This window comes from Puntigrus tetrazona, chromosome 3, assembly GCF_018831695.1.
Source record: "Puntigrus tetrazona isolate hp1 chromosome 3, ASM1883169v1, whole genome shotgun sequence".
NCBI lineage: Eukaryota > Metazoa > Chordata > Actinopteri > Cypriniformes > Cyprinidae > Puntigrus > Puntigrus tetrazona.
In genome coordinates, this window is record NC_056701.1 from 21,306,706 (window position 1) to 21,316,111 (window position 9,406).

General features: G+C 34.8%; 1 pseudogene; it reads right to left on the reverse strand.

Moving 5' to 3' along the window:
• LOC122337841 overlaps positions 1–9,406 on the reverse strand; it is a 131,022-nt pseudogene that overhangs the window by 11,027 nt on the left and 110,589 nt on the right.

Consider the following 9,406-nt stretch of genomic DNA (forward strand, 5'->3'; position numbering starts at 1 on the left):
GAGACAGACAACATTAGCACACGCCACGCAAACACATCACTCACATACATATGCGGACGCGCTTACCCATGCTGTGCTCTCTGAGGTAGCACCCTTTGTATTCGATGGTATTGGGGTGTCTGAGCTTCTGCAAGAACTTCACCTCCTTTATGATGTCCTGCCATTTCTGAGGGCCAACACACCAAGCATTAGTAAAAGGGTGATTTGCGAGTTTTAAAAGAGTCTGACTTGGTACGCATGGAGGTCCAAACTGTATTTTGATCCTGACCTCGTTAGACTGCTTGCCACTGAATGACATCTTCTTGATGGCCACCACTTCGTTGGAACGTACATCATGAGCCTGAAAGAAAGATACGGTCATGCCGAGCTCTTACACAAACATCAACGGCAATAAAAACAAATATCGGCGTGGCTTGCTTACAAAGTACACGGCTCCGGCTGCCATGACCGATCTCGCGGAGATCAGTAAAGAGCTTCTCAGGATCATCCCTGTAGAAGAGTTCAGACACCTCTGAGTCCTTTGGGGTCCCAGTACGCACACTGGCAGGCATGACTGGCTCCTGGGATGCACAAAAATAGAGAACGAATGTGTAACTGTGTATGCCAAATACACTGTATTGTGTTTATCTGAATCTCATTATCGCCAATTATGTTTTTTAATTGAGAATTTAATAAATAATTTAAGTAATCATGACAGGCAAGTTTAAATATTAGAGCCAGTTTAAAGTCACCAGTCACCATCTTCTTTAGGATACTAGAAACTACATTGTTTAAATAGTAAGATATTGGCTGTAGATTGCGGCATGAATGATTTGAATCAAGGACATACTGCCTTTGAAGACAACATCTGTTCCGACATGCAAGTCACTTAACAGCTTATCAATGTACAAAAATTAACCAATGGGTTTGTCGAAGATGTTAAGTTTTTTTCCCCCCCAGAACACCATGTGACATCAAATCAGACTGAAAAAAAGAGCAACAAAAAGCATAGTCAGAGTCGCTGTTTACAAGTTAATTTACAAAATGACACCAGTCACAAATAGAGAACGGCCAAGATATATTTATGTGTCAAAAATGTACACTGTACAACTGTTTGGGGAACAACATTTGCAATTTTTTTATTTTATCAGATTACTCAACCAATTAATCAATCACTCATGTAATTTTTTTTTGCTGCAAAAATGAATATTTCACAGTATTACTGCATTACCGATTATGCTGCATTTTTGATCAAATAAATGCAGCACAAGTGAGCATAAACATAACATTGTAAGACCCAGTAACATTGTAAAGGTTAAATTATTTTATTTGATCTCATTTAGTGTGACACAGTGGATGACAATCACTATCATGTTCATGTTCCATTTCACACATAGTGAAATAAAAGAGAGTCCTGTTAGGTGGAATTTTTCAATTTGTGCCACTATAACTATAACACTTCTGAATTTCTAAATGTTTTCTCAAGAGACTGTGGTGATAAAGTGAAAAAAGGTCAAACTTTTGCCTCTTCACACAATCCAGATGTGTCCACTGTCGTGTTATTAATTTTTTTGAGCTTTTCAAAAGACAAGACATGCTGTTTACTAGCCACTACTTGCTTATGCTTATGTCACCACCGATGACGGCACACACGTTGTTAAAGAAAGTAAAAGTGTGCAGTCTGACATGTTCCTTGCTGAAAATAGTGACACGGACGACAAAAAATTGTGTGGTATATACTGGACTTCAGTAAGAAATAAAACATTTAAATCAAAATGCTGGGTTAAAAAAGAAATTCTGAAATGAAACCAAGGATGAAAAATAATCAAAATGCCACTCTAAACCTGTGAAGTCCTCTCATCTCTTCTCTGGCTTGGCATGTATGCCACAATCTGGCATCTGCAGCACACCATAAAAGACTCAGAAGTCTGTGACCCACTTAGAAGTTGTGAGACTCGGTGCTGCGCATTAATAATGAAGATGCAGTAATCTGCCCTGGTTGGATGATTCAAAATCAGATGTGTCGTTCCTTCTTTTCATCTTCTTCATGTTAACACATCCAATGCTGTTTGCTTGCACCGTGCATAATGTTGTCTGAATATTGGCAAATATTGTAAAGAAAAGTAGACCATCGCTCGACACGTCACAGAGCTGGTTAATTTACATTTAAACACAATCCATACAGTACACACGCTTCAACAAATGTAAAGAACATCCTGATCTCATTTGCATAATAAATTCACACATTATGCACAGTGGAAACTTAAATATGTATTCAGGCTTCAGGCTGAGTGGTTCAGTACAATGTTTGTGAGGGAGTTAAAAAAAAGGTAATAATCATGTTATTAACAATTTGCAAGGCTAAAGAATTTGGTAGATTGATAAAAGCAATGTCAATGCAGTTTCCTTTATGTTTTTTGTTACTATAATTATCCTTTTGTAATCCTATTAAATGTTACTCTTAAAAACAGCTATAAGAAAAACTGTAGTAAATGGCAACTTCGGTAAATTAAAAATATTCAGATGACTTATAGAAAATGTGTGTCAGAAACCTGACCTGATGAAACCATTCACATGATGACCATGCTCCGGTGATGATCGATACTGAAATCTGATCTAAATGTTTGCTGGGTAGTAGCAGCGCATCTAAACTCTGAAATGAAACACACTCAAGCGTGAAGACTACGAAGACATTCAGACATTAGTTTGCTTATCAGACAGGTGGAGACTTGCAATTTTTGAGATTCTTTTGCTCTTATCTTGATGTCTTTACTGGCTTTACTGGTTTTTTTAGAACACTAATCAAATCCAATGCACACCATTTTCTACACTGTACCACCAGTCCTGACTTCAGTCTGTGGCAGAACTGTTAAAAAAAATAAATAAAATTTCACAAAACCATGAACACTGAGCTGTTGTATCAACTCACAAATATTAAAATATGAAACACCACAATCTGGCATATTAAACTGATTTAACAATAGACTGTCATTCTGAGTCTAGACATGAAGCTTTCCTTTCAAAGAAATGTAAATGAATAGAAACCACGTAGATATTGGATTTAAGAGATGGCGAGGCCCATAAAATCAACATGGACGGTTCAAAACCTATTTTTAGCTCTGTAATCTGACAGGTTTCTGAATGAAACACAATATTAAAGTGGGAAAAGTAGGGTGGGACTTGATGTGATCTACTGGGAGCTGACAATGGAGCCAGATGGCTGAAGTGAAGGGGGTTGAAAAATGGGTATCTGTGATATCAGTAGAAAAAGGAGAGTCGTTTCCTTATACCTTATATCCATTACTAAGACAACACCGTAACAGAAATAACATGCATTAAGAAAGAAAATAATGTCCACTGGCTATAAATGTTTTGACATTACTGAATTAGACATTCGAGTGCAACAGATTAGTGAAAAACTCAAATTTAGGGTGGGTTCTATTAACTGTTTTTTGAGCTACTTGCATGTGATTGGTTAGAAAAGTCCTACATCCGCTACCAGAGAGAACCCTGTAGATTTCACTAGAAAGTTGCGTTATAACATTTTAAACACTACAAGGTCAAGCCTGTTTAAATAACTGTAACATGCACGGTTGTTCACAACAAGATCAATAACAGGCATTCAGAAAGTAATTTTTCATTTCATGCCAACTTATTTTAAATGGAGCACAGATGACCTATCATAGACATGGCCGTTTCCAATGAACACATGTTGGGACGATCAGCTGAGAAAACAGCTCCAGAACAGACACTCGGATCGGAATATAATACTTCAACCAGACACCCCTGCACAATAAGTCAGATGGGTGACTCAATCACACAGAGGGAGGCAAGAAAGAAAGCAAAATCCAAGGAAGTTCATTTGAGTTTCAAAGCTTTTAGTGGCATAGGAAACTTTTGTCATTTCTGGTTGCTGTAATGAAGACTAGAAAATACATCAAGGAGCAGCACATGTCATTTGAGCTCTGTGGATCACCAGTACTTCCTTTGCTTCAAACAGCATGATTACAGGGTGGTGGGGGTCTATGGGATGGAGAAGCCTATTTCGCATTTCCTGTTTAAAGAAAGGAGGTTCACGTAAGATCTTAAGGGGAAACCCACAGCTCCAAACCCATAATACGACTCTTAAGAACAGTAGTTCTGAAACGTCATACTCCAAATCTGTATAATTAAGGGACGGTTCGTTCAAAATGAAATTTCTGCTATCGCTGACTCGCCCTCACTTCATTCCAGATCCGGTCATTCATTTTGAATGACAAAAATGAAGACATTTAATTAAAAAAATCTGAGAGGCTTCTGACCCAAACTTCGATTTAAACAATGTATTAAATCTATTCATCATGTAAAGCAAAGATGTAGACTCAGAAGGTCGCATGGATTTTCAATTAAAGTGAAATATCTCAGGTTCATTAAAACATATCTTCATTACATCTTCTTATGGGCTTGGATTAGGTGAGTAATCGATGAAAGCATTTTCATTTTTGGACTAAGAAACACCCATTAAACCCCATCTCATTTTTATCTTCAAGTCGCACACATAGGCTCCAGGAACCGGGTGTGTCATCTAAAACTTGCAGCAACCGAGACAGAGAGGTGCATCTTTACAAAGTATTGATGAGGTCTTTGACAGTCTCCTAACATTACACAATAAATATCAAGTATTGATCACACTTAGCCTGATGCACTATTATTGTACTTAAATGGTGCCCAGTAATGTTCCTCCATCCACTGAGTGCACTTAAGTCTATAATGTGTAGTTGAAGCACACCTTTCACGCCACTAAAACCTTTCCTGTGGACTTTGTGTGGTGTGCAGCACTTTGTTGGCCTCTGGGCTGAATGGATTGTCAAGAGCTTTAAAAAGTGCGAAGATTTGCATACTATTGTATAAATGCTAATTAGGGATGGGGGCAGAATCAGTTTCCGGTGTTCTGCTGTAAAAGGGAAACTAAACAATAGAGAAACGCGCCGGCTTTGTCTCAAAACTGAATTTTGGAGTTTTTTAAGAGACAAAAACATCGTGTCCGACGCTCACTAGGTTTTGCGACACGTGCACTGCCTTAACGTGTAACAGTTGTGATTTTAGTACAATCCCCTGCTTATGCTGCGATGAGAGAAGATGTCCGGCTAGTTCATGACAGGCTCAAGATGAGCGTCTGTCAACAACGAAAGCCTGAATCCCGTGCAGCTATAAATGCCCCGCAATCGCCATTGTGTAATAAAATCAAGTGTTGAAGTAAATCAGACTGTCTTACCGTGGCGTGCCGCGATCCTGTTCTTTATCCCCCGTGAATAAACGGTTATCCGGCGTCCTCCGCAAATAACCGTGGCGTTTGCTGTTTTTGTCCGCTGTGACGCTTCAAATCAACACACGGTCCATATTCCTACCAACGTCCGCCTTCTAGCGTGCTCAAGAGTTTAATAAGATAACTATGAACGCCGTACAGCACTTTTTAGTGTCTATGAAGTCTTTATCTCACTCTTTCGCTAACGGTTCGTTAGCCAGCTAGCCAGAGGTTTCCTCTTTGAATACGGGCCGCGGCTGGTGTACCTGCTCGCCCGCTCCCGCGCCTATCATATTGCACAGTTACATCCGCACTTTTGATTCTCGGTATGATTTGAAGACTAATTTTATTATGTGTCTGATTGTCTTTCTACCTAACCCCTTTTTTTTTGTCCAGGAAACGCAAAATGGCTACGTGGGCGGGAGCCAACGGAAGGAAGGTCAAAATTATTTGCCATGTATTTCCGGTGAAAAGTGGCGTTGGGTGTCTGCCATCTTGATAAGGACAAAGGATTTTTTTCCGATAATAAACTAACATAAAATGATATGTTGTACATACATACAATTGTTAGATAAATCACACAACTACAAAGTTTAGATTATAACACTGCTATAATAAACAGACTGGTCTTTTAAACAGAAGAGGTGTGTTTATAGCTACACTTTGTGTTACATGTCAGCTTGTTTACTGAGCCATGCCGTTTTTAAAGTACTTTTTTGATGCAGAAAAGCCCTAAATAGCAAGATTTTAGCACGTTGCCTTTGCCTTATACCAAGTGATAAATACCATTTGCAATTATTTTTATTTTATTTTATAGTGTTTATCAATTAAGAAAAATATATCCATTAGAATCCATTACAGTAATCGCAAGAGCAAAAACACGAATCAATTTGCATTTATTTATAATTAATAAAACGCAGGTTGATTCAAAGATACTCACATCAATAAACAGGTCAAAAACAGTATAAATGCTGTTAAATTAATCAGTTACTTGAATATAAATAGTATTTAAATATTCTTAAACTGATTAATGTAAATCTGAATTAATGTAAAGCAGCTCTACAAAAGTCAATAATGTTATTATTCAGTATGTAAGAAAGTCAATTTTAAATGTTGATTAATTTCAGCTTAGTAACAGCGTTCAGTTTAAGTTCTGTTCTCATCCTATCTCGTTGGTGTAGTTAAATCGATATACCAATCAAAGGACACAAAGGTTAATATCCTACCAAAACTGATAACTAAAAGGGATGGGTAATGACTATACATTTATGATATGCACTTTTAAGTGCAATGGGTTTTTTTTTTGTTTTGTTTTTTTTGCCAGGGTCCAGTCTCTTTGTGAAAGCTAATGTTACACAAACATGTTACACTAATGGACTTTTGAACTCATTAAAGAAAGTGTCAACATGAAGTTAACTTTAAACATTTACTGCCTTTTATTGCTAGTTACTGGTACCTAATAAAAAAAAATACAAAATGCAGTTGAATATTCAAAACATACTATATAAATAAAAATGTACTAAATGTGTCTAAAAATGTAAAAATAAATTAATAACATATGATGCTGACATATCAGGAACTATCAGGATTCTGTGAACCCCAACCCCAACCCCTTTTCACAGAATTTGCATCATTAGCATTGATGACAACTTGCTTTATCCAGTCACCTAGTTGTACTAGTTTTTTTTTTTTACTATAAATGAAGCTGAATATTTCTCTCAGATGAAAACATTTCCTCAAGGCCTGAGAGATGATCTCATGTACTGTAATTAAAAGCACATTCACATGTGTTTTTAAGCATTATTTCTTAGTGTGAGAATTTGCTTAGCAATGATCAACTTCACATTTACCAATTATATAAAGAATATTAGAATTTATTAAAAAAAAAAAAAAAAACAATTTCAATATTTTCACAGTCATAACAACATGCATAAACATTATATTCAACTGATGTTATAACAGATGATAAATCATATAAAATATATATATATATATATATATATATATATATATATATATATATATATATATATATATATATATATGTTTATGATCTTTATGAGTTTATGATTGCTAAGCAAATTCTCACACTAAGAAATAATGCTTAAAAACACATGTGAATGTTTTTAATTACAGTACATGAGATCATCTCGCAAGCCTTGAGGAAATGTTTTCATCTGAGAGAAATATTCAGCTTCATTCATAGTAAAAAAAAAAAAAAACCAGTGCAACTAGGTGACTGGATAAAGCAAGTTGTCGTCAATGCTAATGATGCAAATTTCTGCGAAAAGGCGGGGTTCACAGAATCCTGATAGTTCCCTGATATGTCAGCAGCATATGCTATCTCTCTCTCTCTCTCAAACTCTCAAACGTTTTTAACATTTAACTTTGAAATACAATATAATATGTTTTATGCATAAATAATATACATTACTGTTAAAATAAAAATAAAACATTGACCAAAAGTGACACTTTACAGAATTTACAGAAGATTGTTAACTAGATTGTTAAAATAACAAGATTGCTATTTTCAACTTTTTAGCATCAAAGAATCATAATCATAAATAAATATATCAGCATACACCAACGATACTAAGCATCTTAAAAACAAACCAAAAACATTTCTCATAATATAATAAATTATTATTTAACACCAATTGTCATATTATAAGACTGGTGTAATAAAGTAAAATCACACAAATTACTTTTTAAAATGTATTCAAACAGAAAAACAATATTTTAAATTGTAATAATATTTACATAAAACACTTCATAGCAAAATATATATAGAAGAAGTAGTACATATAGGTGTCTCTTCTGTTTATCTAACACAAATTAATATTAAAATTATGAATAAAGTAATAAAAGCAGAGAAGACAGCTAAGACAGACAGAAAAATGCTCACTCATTATGCTGCTTTGTACATGATAAACTACTAAGCGACATCATAAAAATCAATGCAGGACAATTAAAATGTTGTAATAGTAGTGAAGTGACCTTGAACTGGGAAATGTGTTCATTAGGTAGTTCTTAACATTACCTGTAGAGGTGACAGAGGTGTGTACAGTACACTTGAAAAAAAAAAAAAAAGATGAGTCAGACACTCATGGTGGATTTGGGACAGAGAACGCTTGATAAACATAGACAGCAGCACCTGCTTTACATCTCATTAGAGACAGAGAAGCAGAAAAAACAACAGAAGATCACAGAATAGAGCAAAGAGTGAAGTTAATTACAGCTTTTGAGTGCTGCTGGAACCATACTTCTCAAACATAGCAGGTAAGCCAATAAAATTAGATAAATATATTTTAAAATGTTAAAATGGATTAATTATGATACAGTTGAATTCTGTTGCTAAAAGCTTGTAACTCTGATACCTGAAATGGCAATTAGTACAAACATTAAACTATGTGTTTCTCATAATTGTTAACACTCCTTTTGTTTAAATGCTTGCAATTAAGTATAAACGTGGATGCTAACTATTAACTAAATTGTTCTAAAACACACAAAAAAAGCCATAATAATAAAGAGAATGGTTAGTGTACAAACATTCAACTGTCTATTATACTGCTGTTTTACTATTCTGAGTATTATAATAGTAATTATTTTATATTTCAGTAATATTTGAATGATACATATTCAGTTTAAATTATCCCAAAAGGGGATGCCTCAGAAAACAAACAGTTTTTCGTTATCTAAAAAATTATCTAAATAACCTTTTTCATTAAACATGCTAATTAAACTACCTTTATTATTTAGAGGTGTAGTTTGATCATTTAAAAAAGTAAAATGTTTTTACTACTATAATGATTCTTTTGTAAAATATAAAGCTTCAGGGATATTAAACGTTCTTTCACGGAACCAAAGATGTCAATAAAGAGCCTCTATGTAAGGTAAATAAAGGAATATTAAAGTGTCTCTAAGACCTGTTGTACAGCAGCTACCCAAATAAAATAGGGGTTATTGGATGTATTTTAAACGTTAAGCGTCAAACACACAGTTCAACGCCAAGCATAGTGATACATATTAGGAAAATTGGTATGAAGCAATTTTCACTAGAAATTCATATTTAAAATAAAATAATTGAACTGGTATAAATATTATAACAAAACTGAACATCAATTTTTTTTTCGTTTTACATTG